This window comes from Lepisosteus platostomus, chromosome 1 (genome assembly GCF_059453375.1).
Source record: "Lepisosteus platostomus isolate fLepPlt1 chromosome 1, fLepPlt1.hap1, whole genome shotgun sequence".
NCBI lineage: Eukaryota > Metazoa > Chordata > Actinopteri > Semionotiformes > Lepisosteidae > Lepisosteus > Lepisosteus platostomus.
In genome coordinates, this window is record NC_142611.1 from 74,803,522 (window position 1) to 74,822,795 (window position 19,274).

Consider the following 19,274-nt stretch of genomic DNA (forward strand, 5'->3'; position numbering starts at 1 on the left):
TCTAAAGAATTTAATAACGGTATGATTATATTCGTATACTGCGACAGGGCTGTGTAGGGCTGTTTCGCCTCCCTGTTCATGCGAGTTGTCTTGTAGCCTACTGGTCTACGTGCGTGACTAACACGCACAGGTTGTGTGTTCGAATCCAGCTGGTGCTGGACTTTTCTTTTAACAAACATTTCATCGAAAAAATAGAATAGCGATATTATGGACAATCAATTGACTTTTATATTTCAAAATATCGCAACATGATCGATTCTAAGTCATTTTTGATAACAATGAATAGTCACCTTCTTCCCTTCTGACAGCGGTTCCTGCTTCTATTGTGTGTGTGTGTTCAACAGAGTAAATTTTTATAGAGAAATGGAGGCTGGACAGTATGCGTTACAATATAAACATTTATATTGATTTAAATCGCAAACGCGTGTTTAATTATGTGTTTTTTAATCATAATCAGGCTAATGCATTTCTACATTTTCTGTATGAACCAGCTTAGAGGTTCATACAGAAAGACAGCTTGTGTTTAAATTGAGTGTAAGGTAATTTATGCTTCTAAAGTCATGGTCAGCATTTATTATTGTACTGTGCTGTAAACTTTTTCTGTGCCTAGTCACATTATATTATAGCGTTTTTATTGTGTTATTAAATCCGGTGGCGCTGTGTGTTAGTTTCCTGACACCCATGTCACATGGTCTGTGATTGAATCCCATGGAACAATGACTTTATTTTTTAACAAACATTTCTTTGAAAAAATGAAACGTTTCCCTTGGTCAGAGATTAAATAAAACCTCACTCGCACCAAACAAATTTATATTTCTAAATATCACAACATGATCGAATTTAAGTCTTTTTAATAACAATGAATAGTCACCTATGCGTTACAAAATATACATTTATATTGATTTGAATCGCGTTTTGATTTAAATCGTAAACGCGTGTTTAAATATATGTGTTTAAAGGCGATATACTGTATAAAAACGCTGATTCCTATGGAGTGTGTTCCGCCGGGGATTCAAAAAAATTATTTTAAATAGGCTGATAAAGCTTAGACTACTGTAACTGTATTCTAGCCTGTATTACAACAGAACATTGGACAATGCAACGTTAATTGCAAAAATGCACTTGGAATCTGTCCAAGCCCTCCTACAAAAATTATTTAAACTGCGACACTGATCATTCATCTCTAAATAAACTTTATTTTATATAGCGTTTTAAGCGAATAGGTAATTAGATTGCTCATAAACCTAATCGCTTTTTCTACATAAACACAGCGTGATTGCTCTCTGAAAATGCTTTTCCTTTATATTTAGGCTCAGATTTCAACTATAGATCGTATTATTATAAACTTTCTTGGAAAAATGTATTTTATGTAAACCATGTTTGCTATTAATTCATTTAGGGCTAAAATACGTTCATTGTCTTCCAATCGAGTCGAGTTGACATTGGAAGCTTGCCACACCCGGACTGTTAAACCAAGGCATTAGCACGTCAAGGCCCATTGAGGGTATTGAGCCAGTATTGGCTTTAGTATTCCCCCCCTCTCCCCTCAATTCAATTCAATTCAAGGTGTTTTATTTGCATGACAGATGGGTACAAGCAGTGTTGGGTATGTATATTGTAACGCTTACGGCCGACAGGCACTGTGTAAGAGCCGGCGTACCAGAGCAGCGCACCGAGGGAGCGTCTGCATTTATAACTTAGTTTTTAAAATTAGTCAAGCAATATGAAGCATCTCCTTTTACTTTTAAGTCCCTTAAATACATTGAGCACAGCTTTCTCACCACTTAAGATTGCTTTTGATACCATCCTTACACAAAGCAGAAGGGAAATCTTAGTGCCTGAGCATAAAAAGAATAGGAGCATACTGCAAAGCGTGTGAAGTCCATAAACGATATTAATTTTGGAACTTAAACATACAGTATATGGCTGGTCTCGGTACTTTAAAGAAAACATACACACCAGTATTCCATTTCTCCCTAAACATTTTAAGCATCGAAGTCTTTAACTAACGTGATACCGGAGTCAACAAGCATACTTTTAGAATTTGATTAAAAGGGAATATAATATGGAATCGCGTATCTCAAGAAAGTAATAACGATATAATTATATTCATGTTGCAAAAGAACTGCAACGGACATAAAAACTCCCTTGCTTTTAACAGAGCGTTCCATAATTTCTAACTACGAAAATGATTTAAACTGCGACACTTATCATTCAACCAGAGCTCGAAATATCACAAGGATCCTCTAGAGCACAGCAAAGACTGTATTAAAAGAATCGGTATCTCAAGAAATTAATAAGATATAATTATATTCGTGTAATTCGTATAATTATATAATGCCAGCGAACTCTTGTTTTTATGTCCACTATAACAGACAATCTCCTTTGCTTTTAACCGAGCGTTTAATAATTTCCTAAAATGAAAATGATTTACTTTATTTCCCTCACAGGATCAATAAAAGTATCTATCATCTGTCTAAACTATGGGACAGAATTCTGGGGTCTCCCCATACCAGAGATTATGGTAGGGCTTCAGAATGGTGATTGGCCAACCAACAAAAACAACCATATAAACATAATACCAACCAAAAACATAGATAACGACCACAATACAAAATCAAATATATCAAATCATTATACTCTCGCAAATTCCTCCAATTATCATAATCCCGCCCCTTATGCAAAACCAAACCCTCCTCCCATCCCAGTTTATCCTCTTTATCATCCTCAAAATCTACCTCGATTTTCAACTTAAAGCATTACTGCTTACTGGGTTTTTGAGGGGGGGGGGGGGGGAGGTGTCTCTCGCTGGAAATCTCGCCTGCTTCCACTACTCAACCCCCTCTCTGCCGGAGTGCTGGCTGTGACGAATTAAACCGGTTTCACAGGTATTCAAGTAGGAAGTACAGTGTTAAGTGGTAGCTGGGCTACTCCCTCAATAGAATCGCTGTAACATGCTAATGTGTTGGTTTAACAGTCCGGGAGTGGCAAGCTTCCAATGTCAACTCGACTCGATTGGAAGACAATGAACGTATTTTAGCCCTAAATGAATTAATAGCAAACATGGTTTACATAAAATACATTTTTCCAAGAAAGTTTATAATAATACAATCTATAGTTGAACTCTGAGCCTAAATATAAAGGAAAAGCATTTTCAGAGAGCAATCACGCTGTGTTTATGTAGAAAAAGCGATTAGGTTTATGAGCAATCTAATTACCTATTCGCTTAAAACGCTATATAAAATAAAGTTTATTTAGAGATGAATGATCAGTGTCGCAGTTTAAATAATTTTCGTAGGAGGGCTTGGACAGATTCCAAGTGCATTTTTGCAATTTACGTTGCAATTCAGAGCATTCTGGCAAGAGGAGACACCCAAATTATAATGTAACATGCCACTGTTTGTGCATGAACAAAGTTATACTGCAATTTTCCTTAGATACGCGATTAAAAAAAATTTTTTTGGAATCCCCCACGGAACACACTCCAGAAGAATCAGCGCTTTTATACAGTATATCGCTTTTAAACACATATATTTAAACACACGTTTACGATTTAAATCAAAACGCAATTCAAATCAATATAAATGTTTATTTTGTAACACATAGGTGACTATTCATTGTTATTAAAAAGACTTAAATTCGATCATGTTGTGATATTAAGAAATATAAATTTGTTTGGTGCAAGTGAGGTTTTATTTAATCTCTGACCAAGGGAAACGTTTAATTTTTTCAAAGAAATGTTTGTTAAAAAATAAAGTCATAGTTCCATGGGATTCAATCACATTTATACATTTTAGAAACGTTTCATCCATACAAACACCACAAAACTATTCTCGATTGTATTTCTGAATGGCATGTTACACTTAGTTCACTGTTTTAAATACATCTAATTAAGAAAGTTAGGTGTTAGCATAAACTATTAGCAATAATATTAAATTTAGCACTGTAATAAGTTGTTGCACTTTCCCCCGCATCTTGTAAAAATATATTTTCATTGTTCAAATATACATTAAATCTGACTCATATCATATAATAAGTTAAATACAAAACTAAAGAAAAAATAGGGTTAAATATAATTCAAAATATTTTGCTAACAATGTTAACTGTTTATAAATAATAAATTGTATTAACTAAAGAGTAGGATGGCACAGTTGTTAGTATGCTTTTTGTTTTGTTTTGTTTTGTTTTTCATAAATACAACAGTAGTACCTGATGTCTCAGTGGCTTTCAAAATTAAATTATGCATGCAAACCTGTGAACTAGAAAGATAACTAAGATATCCATCCATTTATAATGGTGGCAAAGTGGTTAGCATTGCTATCTTGGAGCACTGGGGTCCTAGGTTCAATTCCTGCCATCCTGTGTGTGGGGGGTTTGCATGTTCTCTCTGGGTTACATGGTTTTTCTCCATATGTGTGATATGACTCCCTCTCGCACTCCAAAACATACTGGTAAGTTAATTGGTTTATGGGAAAACTGGCCCTGGTGTGTGTGTGTTTGTGTCTGTCTGTCCTGTGATGGACTGGCGCTATGTCCAGGGTGTATTCTGCCTTGTGTCCGTTGCTTACTGGGATAGGCTCCAAATCCTCTGTACTGGATAAAGAGATTAGAAATGGATGGAAGTAAAGGCACTGTGTGGATGGAACTATACACAGTGTTAGAAACCCACTATGAAATGGCAGCATCTCACTGAGAATAAAATATTTTATAGTGCTGGCTTAAGGAAACAGCCTTTCCACCTCTCTTGCACATCAGTATCCATACCTAGTTATTTAAACAAATTACCTCTAATTATAAACATCTTAATATGCTGGCTCTGTGGATCCGCATCAGCTATGTTTGCCCATTCCTTCAATTCATGTGCATCCAACACACAGTTCAACGCTAGCAACTACACAAAATCTAAAATACAATCCTCATTTCAGTATCTATGTAGTAAACATACAGTCTGTTAACTTCATCATCTTCATCAAAAGTATGCCTAACCCCATTAGGAAGTGTTCTTGTTATCAGTGAATTCCTCAGCTATCCCAAAATTATCTTCTTCTTACCAACATCTCTAGTCTTTTATCCTGCAATAACTCAGCCAACACTTAAATCTCCAAAAGCTGCTTGTGTTAATTTCTTGAAATCACAAATATCATGTGTAAATACTGGCCATGTAATACTCTGCATTGTGGAATAATAGTTTATTTTAAAAGGAACTAGAGAAACTAAGAACTAGAGAAATCAAGAAAGGCTTTTTTTTTCTAGAATTAATAAATGCACATCCTTTTCACTGGGGAAATTAAATCCACACTGAGCAATCTTCATGTTCAGAATATGACAGCGAGAATCCTATCAGGGATGCATTACACTTGTTTTCAAGTCCTTGCATTGGTTATCTATCAGGTTTCGAGTCAACTTCAAAATCCTCATCCTCATTCAGTACCTACAGTATATGGCTTATTATCTGTCTACTCCCCACCTTTGTCCGTCTGACTCTGGTCTTCTAGTTGTCCTCAAGAACATCTACATTCTGTGGGTGACAGGGTCTTCTCTAGCTGCACCCCACAGCTCTCAATTTGTATTCCCAGTGATATCAGTCACGTACCCTGAGTGCATTTAAATCTTACCTCAGAACCTTTCTTTTCAGAAGACTTAGTGTCTGTATATGCTTCATTTTCTAATTTTGGTAGCACCTCTAACTGCTTGTCTTTCTTATATGTATTTACTTTGTAATCTGTGGTCCTTTTATCTGTTTTTATATCTACTGTATTGCTTTGAGATGCCACTTTTAAAGGTGATATATAAAATAAAGTTTTTTATTATTGTTATAGAGAAACATGATCAGTTTTCCCTGGTTCAGATAAAAAGATCTAAAGCATACTAGTTTGTCACTCTTCTCATTCCCTTTGCTAAATAACTTTTCATACTAATCTGATCAATCTAACTGCCTGTTTTCTGTGCTTTCTCTATCCTGCTAGATTTTCAATTATTCTGAAAATTTTTTTCTTGAAATACCTCATTTCTAAATACCTTTTTTCACTGTTAACATCTTGCAGCAACTCTGCAACAAAATATACACTTAGCACAGTTCATCCTGCTACCAACATTGAATAAAAAAAATCTTGATTTCTATATTTATGTCTTTATTTAGTGGTTTCATTAGTGACAAAGGCTAAACTTTCTTGGAAAAATGTATTTTATGTGTTGGGGAAAAAACGGACTTGCTTTAACAAAGTATGTTTACAAATCCTTTCACCTGGCAATCTACCTGAATGCCCAACTATCTGAGAAGCCCTCCATGAAACCAAGGTTGCTATTAATTCATTTAGAGCTCATTGACAGAATTGCTGTTTTTTATGCATGCTAATTTTCTGATTCCTCACTGTTTCATGTTTATAGATAAGACTTTATTGATCGTGAAGGGAAATTGATGTACATGTTCATGTACATGATGAACATGTTTGCATGTTCTTTTGTAACATACACCTTTTTGTGATTTTTTTGTATATCTAAGCAAGTGTTCCTGCATCCCTCTTCTGCACTATAGGCATGGCTTTTTTTCTGTTTGCTCCATTTCTAAAACTTTTTGCTCATGTGCATTTTTGTATTTTTTTACACCTCTAGCACTTTAACGTCCTGAATTTTCATTTGCCTTAATTTGTAGAATGAATTTGAGTTTTAGCCTTAAAAATCTTAAGTTTTCACTATCTTTTGTTTCTTGTCCTACAACTGTTATTATTGATCACCGAATTATTGTACTTGACATGACTTCATTCAGCCTTTCCTGAACGTCTATGACAGGCAGAGAGAGTGTTGTTTCTGGTGCGATCTTTTGCAGCTGACATTTCACTGTTTTAAACGAACAAGAAATTAGATTGCTCATAAATCACTTTTCCTATATAAATACAGCGTAATTGCCCTCCGAAAATCCTCTTTTTCTTGTTCGTTTTAGAGACCTTGTTCGAAACTGATTTTAGATGACAGAAAGGATTTCTTTTCTCTGTATTTCCTACATTGCTTTGTCGAGATTTTAACTTTATATTTAGGCTCAGATTTCAACTATAAATCGTACACTAATTAATAGCAGTAAATACTGATTTTTTGCTCCCTCTTACCACAAAAATATATATGTTTTGTAGCTGGGATGAACTTTATTTCGTACGCGTAGCTACTACCATTCGGACACGAAGCGGTTAAAGATGGCGGCAAATCAGACACCCAGAGAGGGGGGGGGGGCGTCTTCTCGCCTCCATAACTAAAATGCCAAATAGGAGTGGCTTAAGCGACATACACAGTCGTGTAACTGACAGTTTGAGGTAGCCTATCGTGTAAATTTCGCTTTGTTGCTGATAGGTTAAGCTTTCGAAACTCTGCCCCAAAGTCATGTGACTGATTTTTCACCCTGTTTCGTTGGTTAAACGCAATGATCACAAACACCACCATGGTAACTGGGATGTGTAGTTTTTAATTCCGTTTGAATTATAACTGTACGTACTGTCTTCATATTTGGCCAGGTGCTTTAAAGAGAAGGCGCGCCAAAAAATTTCGGTGCCGTCGTCTCCGCTTTAAAGGTACCCCCGTGCTGGAAGAATTTGACCTCGGAACGCTTGCCCAGCGTACTCCTAGGTACTATAACTGTCGTGTGGATAGTTTCACAAGAATCAGACAAAGGTTTAAGCATCGCTTGTTCTAGATAAAACTGCAAAAAAAACAAAACAACAACCCATAATGTACTTCTTTGCGGCTCTGTTTGCCCAAATCATATATTCACAACGTGAAATCTAGAAAATAATATTACGTAACCAAAATCCGCAATATGGAAACAGAACCTGTGTAATTGTTGATAGATGATGTACTCGTAACATTTTTACAAGACGAACTACAACGTTTAAAAAATGACTTGCATGTACTTGATATCTCTAATCAATCCACGGGGACATCAATCAATCCACGGGGCCAGCAGCCATATCACCCTGCAACTCACAACTGAAGCTAAGCAGGTGTGAGCCTGGTCAGTACCTGGATGGGAGACCTCCTGGGAAAAACTAAGGTTGCTGCTGGAAGAGGTGTTAGTGGGGCCAGCGGGGGGCGCTCACCCTGCGGTCCATGTGGGTCCTAATGCCCCAGTATAGTGATGGGGACACTATACTGTAAACAGGCGCCGTCCTTCGGATGAGACGTAAAACCGAGGTCCTGACTCTCTGTGGTCATTAAAAATCCCAGGGCGCTTCTCGAAAAGAGTAGGGGTGTAACCCCGGTGTCCTGGCTAAATTTCCAATTGGCCCTTACTAATCATGGCCTCCTAATAATCCCCCTCTATGAATTGGCTACATTACTCTGCTCTCCTCCCCACTGATAGCTGATGTGTGGTGAGCGTTCTGGCGCACTATGGCTGCCGTCGCATCATCCAGGTGGATGCTGCACATTGGTGGTGGTGGAGGGGAGTCCCCATTACCTGTAAAGCGCTTTGAGTGGAGTGTCCAGAAAAGCGCTATATAAGTGTAAGCAATTATTATTATTATTATTATTGTTAAAAGCACAAAACGAAACTAAAACGCATACCGTTTCGCGCTTCTTATTAGTTGCTCAAAAGTAATTTTACCGTATGAAATGCATAATATAAACCTAGAAACATATACGTGAGCAGTATTAACGCACTGTAGTATCGGTGTTAAGACATACCTCTCAAATACTATAAATCAAGTTAAAAATATCTCAAGACCGATTCTGGTCATAATGAAACCATGTTTTGTGTATGTTTTCTTTAAAGTACCGAGACCAGCCATATACTGTATGTTTATGTTCCAAAATTAATATCGTTTATGGCCTTCACACGCGTTGCAGTATGCTCCTATTCTTTTTATGCTCAGCTACTAAGATTTCCCTTCAGTGGTAAAATTAGATATGAATATTCAATACTTAAACGGGCACAGTTAAGACATTAAATATACGTATACATACTGTATACAGTTCAGTTTGCATACGGTAATATGTTTATGTTCCTAAATCAATCTCTTTTATGAGCATGTGAAAGGCATGGTGAATCACTGTACTTTGCATGATTGGAAACAAATGCGTGATTGCGAAATGCTGTGGTGTTACTTTTACAAAGACGGTCAATGAAAAAAAGAATGTTGACCAGGGCAATACTTTGAGTTTACACTTACAGCTTGTCCAAGGTCATTCATTATTAATACTATTAGTAATATCTTCGTTAAAGACTGATGGCCACAGCTCAAACATGAGAGGTTGAGCTTTATTAGCTCCACCTTGCGGAAATTCCGGATACTATTATTTTGCTTGTCATATTATAGGAGAATTTACGGTAACTAGCGGTATTTACCGGTAACTCGCGGTATTTACCGGTAGCTTGCGGTAGACTGCGTACAGCGTACCGGAAAATAATGCGGTATCGCCCGTGCATTTTGAATGGCTGCATCTGTAGCATGCTCATATTTACTGCACTTTGTATCATGTCTACGTTATGTAAAATAAAAAAGAATTGTGATAAATGACGTATTATGGAACTGTACATGGCTGATTGATTAGCCTCTGGATTTGAGAAATGTAGTTTGGTTAGTAAATAACTTGCCTCGGAAAATATTGGATTAAAAAATGACAAGGAGTACTACTAATAATAATAATTGCTTACACTTATATAGCGCTTTTTCTGGACACTCCACTCAAAGCGCTTTACAGGTAATGGGGACTCCCCTCCACCACCACCAATGTGCAGCATCCACCTGGATGATGCGACGGCAGCCATAGTGCGCCAGAACGCTCACCACACATCAGCTAATTAAATAAAGTTAGCATCAGTACTATTTTTGTGGATATGCACACAGATTTTCAAGTATTGCACTAATTATTTCTAGATGTCTCTAATTGCCTTATTTTAAAATTAATGTATTAAATGTCTAAGAAAATAAGTAAAAAATTCATGTTGAAATGTGTGTCTGTGTAAAAATATGGGTTACCCACTGCTGGCAAAGTATGGTATTTAGATTCTGAAGATTCTGGTACACCATAAGGCTGTTTTCTAACAAAGAAACAACACATTGCATTGCTGGTTGCAAATATAACATTGCATTACGTACAATGAATACAACATAGAAATTCATGTTTTATTGCTTTGTTTATTTGTTTGTGATTAAATAATTTATAATGTTAATGTGACATTATTGTTAATCATTTCAAGGAACATTACAAGATTTCGAAGAGTTTCATATGTGAAGAGAAATTGACTTGCTAGGAAACGTTATTTTAAAGCATTCAGTTAAATATGAATAATAAAAGTATATACAGTACAAGAAGCAAGCTAACACGAATACGTGCATAAACCTAACATAAAATAAAGCTTTATTTTCATGCATTCTTTCCTAAGTGTAAAAAATAAATGGTCATACTGCATATCTTAAAATATACAAATAGTGTAAATTCCATAAACAGATCACAGCAACCCATGAGCAATGACACCTTTCTTTCAATCTAATATATGTTACTATGACAACAGATCAAATCTGTACCCTTCAAAACAATTGAAATTCATATACTGTTGCTACTGCAAATACTAAATACATCATGTCAGGACATATTGGGATGAATGCAGCTGGATGAAGGTATAAATCTATTTATGTTTCTCTGATGTTTGAATAAAAAGTTCTGTAATGTGGCAATAGCAGGTGAAACATACTTATACTGTGACTTTATAAGGGGTGTGATTGTTAAGGAGGCAGACCCTCTCAGTAGAGAAGCGTGGGTTGCTAAATGACCATAGCCTTGGTCTTGATTCAGACCAGAGTTGGACCAAGACCATACAGTTACTCCTCTGTTTATGTGAGTTATCCACCCAGAAACAGCAGGCAAGGCAGAAGAACTGTGCAAACAGAGAAAGTGAGGTGTCAGCATGTGTGTCTGTGTCCGCCTAGCAGGTTGAAGTACGGCAGTGAGAATGGCCCAGCTAAATCTGTGGAAGAGAATGATTTGTTATTTACTATGTGCAAGCTATGTCCTGCAAGTGCACCAGCTGTGTGTGAGCACTGCAGCCTATTTACATCAGAAGGTTGGCATCTGTGGTTTATGTGTAAAAGACTGAATGCTGCGTCCTTCTCTGTGGTGTTTCGTTATTTGTGTACCCCACAAGGGGAGAGTTTAGAACAACAGTCTGGAGAAGATTGGGAGACAGTTATGTTAAATGTTTATGCTTGTGCTCCACAACGGCAGGATTAAGTGACAGGAGGAATTGAGAGTTAGTTAATGTTTGTGTTTACCCCAGAAGGGTTTTGAGTAAGAGCTACAGTTTTGCAGGAGACTGCAGATTTAGAAATCCATTCTTATTTGAAGAGTATGTTTTAGAGAAAGAGAGAACAATGTGTAGTGCGCTCTCATGAGGCACCAGTTCTGTTGGGGTTTGGGCATTTACTGGGACAATTATTAATTGTAGCAGTAAATCACAAAATGATTCTTTTAATGGCCTTAGAATCCAACCATGCGATATAACTCAAACAACGCACCCACAGGTACTAATACACGAGGATACATTTATTAATACATAGAATATGCATGTAAACCTAACAGATCTTATTGTGAGGGTTATCAGAATACAAGAGGTATATATTCAATCAGTTACAAGAGTTACATACGTTCGGTATATCATTCATATAGACCGTTTCGTAATTGAATTTGGTTACAACTTCTACATTAGATACTCAAAACAAGTACATAACTCTTAGGAATTAAATTGATATCAACTGGTTGGGATAACAATTGAATTCTCGAGCAGTAATGCAGTGAAGTTGAATACTCATCCAATCTCTGGGGATTCAGATCTCCTGCAGGCACAGAGAAACAGTTGCAGGCTTGTTGCTGTCCAATCCGTGCTCTCTGGCTCAGTGCCAAGCAGTGGCCGTGCTGTTGCGGCTTGCAACATGGTGGAGATCCTGTGATGCTCTGCGCTGCTCTCTGAAGACCGGCTAGTTAGTGTTGGCTTTAACTAGCGAAGTTTGTACACAGGAGAAAAGTTACTGTGGGTCCCAGCAGGTCAGGAAGAGGACCGGTTTGTTCCTGATGAAGCGCTATTTCTGAATAGTGATTCAGCTGTCCTCAGTTCCGACCTGTTCACGAGGCTTGCTGCTGATGCTAACCTCAGGTGGATCCTTTGGTTACTCGTGGCAACCTCCGCTCTCGACTCTTAGAACAAAGGAAAGTTCTGGCACTCGGACACACTGAGTCTCAGGATGGTCAGGAGGTGCGCTGCGAGAATGTCCTGCCCTCGGGAGCCTTTCTGCTCCTGGGCCGTCCTGCCCTGGAATTCCTTAGAATAATCTCGCACCCCTGGAATTCTCCTTAGAATAGTTTGTGTTGCCTGTTTTTAGCTGGAGGAACTTCAGCTTGTGGTGACCTCCGCTCTCGACTCTTAGAACAAAGGAAAGTTCTTGCACTTGGACACACTGGCCGTTACATGGTTGTCCGGGCTGAGTCTCAGGATGGTCAGGAGGCGCGCTGCGAGAATGTCCTGCCCTTGGGAGCCTTTCTGCTCCTGGGCCGTCCTGCCCTGGAATTCTTTAGAATAGTCTCGCACCCCTGGAATTCTCCTTAGAATAGTTTGTGCCTGTTTTTACCTGGAGGAACTTCAGCTCGTTCATTGGCTGAAAGTTTTGTGGGCATCAGAGACCCACGTGGGTTACTCGGGCCTACCAGTCCCTGATTGGTTGATTAAGATGAGATATGAGTCACTTACTCCTGACACTTAGGAATGCAGTCCAGATGTCCATCTGGCACTCCCTAGACAGATAGGCGCCAGTGGATGACCATTGATCATGATAGCCAGTCTTAGCTAAGTGCATCCCCATTTAGGAGCTGTACCTTATCAAAAGAAAACATCTTTAAATCAGCCTGCATGAATAGCTTCTCTGTGGCTGGACCACAGAGATGACGAGAGAGATGGGGCCTCATTTGGGACAGCACAGCAACACTTAATTCTATCTTATTAACAAACATTGCCGCTACAAATGCAATCTGAGATGTCCAATATGTGCATTATGTGAATCATTTCAGTAATGTATGAGAACCAAAGAGTAGGACTGTAGGAGAGGGGCCCTCATCCTACATGTGAAGTAAAGGCTGGCGGATGGGTACTATCTCGTTACCACCTCCAGCTGTAGGCATGCACTGGAAACGGGATTGTCAGGGTCAACACTGATGCTAATGTGCTGAATCAGAACCCCCTCCAGATTCTGTTTGTTTGAACAACTGCATAATCCTTATTACTGTACTAAGAACTAGATCAGCTGGTCTTCAGCTTTGTTCCAAAGGCTTTTTTCATTGCCTTTTTCAAAAGCGTGCATTTGGGGGTTGATCCTGAGATAGTAGCATACTAGCTGGTACTCAACTTCATACGCAGCTCCTTACTAAATCAGTAAATTGCAATTGCCCCACTGTAACTATCAACATTTTTAAAACTCCCTTATAAACATCTACTTTCACTATAGATTTGATTTATAATTTTTTTAACCTTTTGATTTTCTTGATCAATTTGCTGTGCTAGGGTATACCATGTATAGTTTATAGAGTGTTTATAATTAACAAAGTAGTAATATTGTTATACAGGGAGCATGGTGGCATAGCAGTCTCCTGAGGGTCTAGTTTCCCCCCTATAGTCCAAAAACATACTGGTAGGTTAATTGACTTCTAGGAAAATTAGCCTTTGGGTGAATGTGTGCATGGTTGTGTCTCTCTACCCTGTAATGTGTCTCTCTGTCTTGCTCCTTTTGCTTACTGGGTTAGAGCAGTTCTAAATTCTTATTATAAATCATATGTTCATGGTTTTGGCAACTGTAGTTGTCTTCTATTGCCAAACAGTTTCTTAAATCTGAGGTAGAGTCAACACCTACAATACTTCATAGGTGGTTTAAATGAGATTTTAAACAAACATGTAAACAAAAATGTACGTTTTAATTTCAAAACTGAATGCTTTACCACACTCTAGTCTTTGACAAATTGCATTTACATCATGGTATTTGATTCTGAAAAAAAGTCTAAAAAAATGCCTTTATCTGTATCTGTATCTGTTGTCTAGGCATCTGTAAATATAGTTTGTTCAGTTCAAACTACCTGAATGGATAAGTTACTGTAAGTAAAATAGTAAAACTGTAAGAAATCTGTCCTGATAATTTAATACGATATTGTGTACAAAAAAACACCGCTGTGTTCATATTAGTCAACATTTCTTACCTTTGAGGTAATAAACCTTTACATTAAATGCTAGAAATGCTATTCTTTAAACATCTGATACTCTTAAGAAATATATGATTTAAATGTTGGAAAATGTTACATTGAAACCTTAAGCTGCCTGCAAACATTTCACATATAATAATGGAGATTTCTTGATTTTTTGTTTAGTTCGTGCCAGTTTTTCAGGAAGACTCCTGTTTATAACCACTGTCTTTATCATCACAGCTACACATCAAAACAGATTCTGTGTAAAGCAGATGGAATCATTGAGCTGCCTATATCTGCAGTGAGGTTCTTCATAGGCATTCTGTACCATTCTCTTTTAAAAGATATCAACTCTTTTAAGAAAAAAAATGGCAATTAGCAGTTAACAGTTTTGTATTTTGTAGTTAATTGATTCAAAGATCTCCTCCAGCTATTTCTTAAAAATAGTCAGGGTGCTGACCTCAATAACTGGCTGGATAGCTTGTTCCACACTCCCATAATCCTCTATGTATAAGATTATTTTCTCACTTTTCAAAAGTTCTCACTTTTAAAAGCACGTACACATAGTTTTCACTTGTACTTGTGTTCCTCTGGTTCATGTTTTATCATTCATTCTGAAGAAGTCCATTGTGTTGACTATTTCATTGCATTTGAGGATTGTAAATACTTTAAACAGGTCTCCCCACAGTCTTCTCTGTTCAAGGCTAAAGAGGTTAAGTTCTTTTTACCTATTGATGTAATATACTATTATACTGAATAAGCTTCTCTTTATAACCTGCCTTTTCCCCAATGTTTAGTTTTACACACATTATTTTATCTAGTGCAGTCATGTGCAAATCATCTATGTAGATTTATTTTTCTGTAATCCTTTTACCCAGGGCTAAATCTTAGACTTTTGACAACCATGCTTTTTCTGTCACTGCTCCATTGATATGGAATGCCCTTTCTCTGAATCTTAGGGAGACACATGTTTCAACTCTCTTCTGATATAAACTCAAAACACACCTTTTTACTAAGGCCTATGTCAAATCACTCTACTGTTTATCCTTTGTTACTTTTTTCTTTTGCCTTATATTGAATTTATTTGTTTTTTTTCTGTCGTTCTAGTGTATGTACAGCATCCTTGGGTTTGGAAAGGGTGCTTTATAAATATGTTATTATAAATTTTATGTATATCTGTAATTAATTAATCAACTCTGCAATCGACACATAAACAAAGATTATTTAAGAGATCAGCTTCTAAATCAAATGTTAACAAAACTGGCAATGAATTATTTCGTTGCCTTAACCTACTTAAATCCCTTGGTTAATTAAACCTTCACTTTGTTACCCACTATAGCATAACCAAATAAACCCCTACATCCAATATGATCTCATTTTTACCCTTTTTCTTGGAGTCTCTTTTCATGGCCTAATAATGGTGATTTATATATTTTTATTCTTAACTGTCTGAAACACAAATAAACAATTTGTGTTAATTAACTATATTCACAGTCTTTATTTTTAATCTTGAAACAAAAAATCTAAAGTGATAGGCTAATGTTACCTCTCCTGACAAATTCCTCCGGAAGGAATCTTCATGCATGCATAAAGACTACTATTCACAATAACAAGTACAATAAGCTGGGAGCTGTACTCCTCAGCAGCCCCACAACCCCTCCTTTGTTAATTTAACCCCTTATAGGGCCAGGCATCAGTGTTATTCACCCTAGATCTTAACCCTAAAGAGGAACAACCATCTGTCACCTATTCTTTTGAGAAAGGGGCACAGATTAGATTGCCAAGAGGGTTTCCAAGGCCTCTTAAATATACAACATCTAAAGCTTTGAGGAAAATAATTAAATGTCCTCAATTAAGGCTTAATGGTCTCCTAATGAAATGAAAATCTGTCTGAAATAGCTACACAGGGACTAAAATAAATAATAGAACACAAAGGAAAACAACAAAACAAAACATCAAATGTTCACGTAATTAAAAGCTTATACCTTAATGGCAGCCAGAGATGTGGTGACATACAACATTATTTGAATACACATCATTTTGAAAAATCTATTGGAAGAGAGGGAGGAGTAGTACCATATATCTAAAAGAGCATTAATAGACAGGAACTTAATTTACATACTGTAAATAAGGGATCCCAGAAGCAATAAGGGTCAAGCTAACAAAAAACATTCAAAAGTTATACTGTTATGGGTTTGCTGAGGGACATTCAATTCCGATATGCCGTGTATATAATGTGACACCACAAGGGGCCCTGTCCTCGTGGAGCATTACTTTTCCAGTGGACACTTAGAATTTTTAGTACTTTCCCCGTACCATAGCTGGTGGCCCAGACATGCAGTTTACATAAGACAGTATATTGGCAATCACAGGATCAGGGATCAGCTGTGCACCCTGCTCCAGTGCACATACTGTAAATAAACGCCAAACCAGGAAGGATCAGTAATTGGGAGAAGAAATCAGACCATGAGTAACACAACCCCTCAACATCACCCTCTGTCCCTGCACAGGCTGGAACACTACTTAAGCAGCCTCTGGGCTGAAAAGCGCCTGTTACCATAACAGCTACTTTCACTCAGTGCAATCTGTCTATTTTTTCCAATACAGCTCCAGAGCCACAGACATCAGTGTTACAGGTACTTTCCAAGCCTTCCAGGCTAAATAATTGCTGTGCTACAACTGCACTACAACTCTCTTTTAAGGTGCAGGCTGTTTATTCTTTTCCATGTACATCAACGGAGCTACAACTCAGTCACTGAGTTACTCGGCTGCTTCACAAACCCTAGGGGCTGAAGATCAGCTGTGCTGCCATTGACGCACTTTTCCAATGTACAGTAGCATCGGTTGCTGACCTACTGTAACAATACAGCTACCTGACTGAAAGCTGTAACTTCTTGGCTGTTTCACTTTCCTTTGGAGTCCAGACTGTCTGTGCTTTTACTGCATCAGTTGCATATTTGCAACGCAGTCTGCTGGCTCACCAACACAGCCACAGGGATAATGCGAGCATGGCCACCTATACATGCCTCTGATACTCTCTTGTCTGCCTTGGCCAGAACATCGACCACCCTTTTGCTATGTTGGACATGAGCTGGAATTAAACAATGTTCCAGTAAATAAATAACAGTTTGACTTTAAGACTTGTGCGTAGCCCCACTTTGATCAGGGCCCCATTTAGAAACTGTGCCCCTATTGTGAGGCTCCTCATGCAACATCACACAATTTATAATACATATATTAAAATGTAGTCTTATATAGCAAAATCAGAAATGTACGCTATTAGTAATGGAAGAAATTGTTCTAATGTTCCTTGCAAAGACAGGGAAATCCAATATGAATGTCTGCAGCTGAAATTAAATAGTAGACCGTTTTTTTAATCACATAGTCAGAACACCAAGAAGGAATGCTTGCCTTGGTCTAGTGTCTTCAAACAATTAGAAGGACTGCAACTGAAGTGAAAGAATTAATACAAACTAATAGGAAACTATAATCATAATATTTTCAAAGAATATTTTGACATAGTACTGGTACAGTCTACAACAAAGTTTTTAGGAAGAAGAATGATTTATGAAATAATGATTTAAAAAGAAGTAGAATGGGAGAGTATAATATTTAATCAATATAAAATGGATGGCAACAGGTTAAAGATATTTTGCTTGAAACAAACAAAAAGCTGTAGCCCAAATGGTTAGAAAGCAGAAGAAAATCACTTCAGAAAATATACAAAGCACAGAATAGAGTAAAAGAAAAGAAAATCAAAGAACTAGAAACACAAGATATTAAATGGACTAGAGCAGTAGAAAGCTCTCAGTCCATTTCCTCTCAGTGTTGGGAATATGAATGGAGGCTAAAGCAAATAACATTTTCAGTATTGCAGCTGTTAGAAGAACAGTAAAGGATGAGGTCTATTGAGTCTGAGATAAAAAAAAGAAACTTGTAAATAATGAAAAGAAAATAGCTGATGTATTAAAAGAATATTCCACACAGATGTTTATCAAAGAAGAAAATACTGCATGCCTCAGGCTGAGAACACACAATGTTCCATTTTAATTAATAGCAAAGTTAAAGAGGCAGACGTACTAGAGGCTTAAAATAAACAAATCACCACGGCCAGATGTCCAGGGCCTACCAATTGTCCTGAAGAAAACAAGATATCTTATTCATAGCCCTATTCAGAAAACTTATCCTGAAATCTTTCTTAACAGGAATAAAATCAATTGACTTGAAAATTGTTAATGTCATACTAATCTAGGCCAATATAGGCCAATAATTCTTTTTATTCGTTTTATGGAAACAGTAATTAGAACTAAAGGACATGATCATCTGTACGATAATACATTTCTAAGAGATGGTCAACATGTAATTACAAAATGATCTTGCTTTGTTTGGTTGTTAAGAGAGATTTTTTAAGAGACATTTGAACAAGCAGTAGTAATTGATACAGAGTACATGATGTTGTATATCAGGATTTTCAGAAGTCTTTTATTAAAAGTTCCTCATGAGAGATTAATTCTGAACTGGTAGGCATTTGTGAAAAGAAAGTGAGTTCAGACAGAATGGATGCTCTTGTCTGAACTACATTACCCATAATGTTGGGGGGGGGGGGGGGGGGGGATTGAGCGGCTGTCCTCAGCCACCTGACCTGTTGCTGTAAGACAATTGTTCCGGTGGCAATGTAAAAAAAAAAAGGAAACCACCAGCATCTTCTTTTCAATGACAGTGGGTAGACTATATGATATGGCGCTATAAGGAAAGAGGCAATTGACTTCCTACAAGTGAATGCTACTGAGGACTAGTGAGTTCAGAATGTTGGGAGGCAGTAAGTTGCTGTCACATTAAAAATAATAATAATGATGATAATAATTGCTTATACTTACATAGTGCTTTTCTGGACACTCCACTCAAAGTGCTTTACAGGTAATGGGCACTCTGCTCCACCACCACCAATGTGCAGCATCCTCCTGCAGCATCCACCCACAATTCAAAGATAGGGATTATTAGGAGGCCATGATTGGTAAAGGCCAAAGGGAATTTTCACCAGGACGCCGGGGTTAAACCCCTTAGATTAG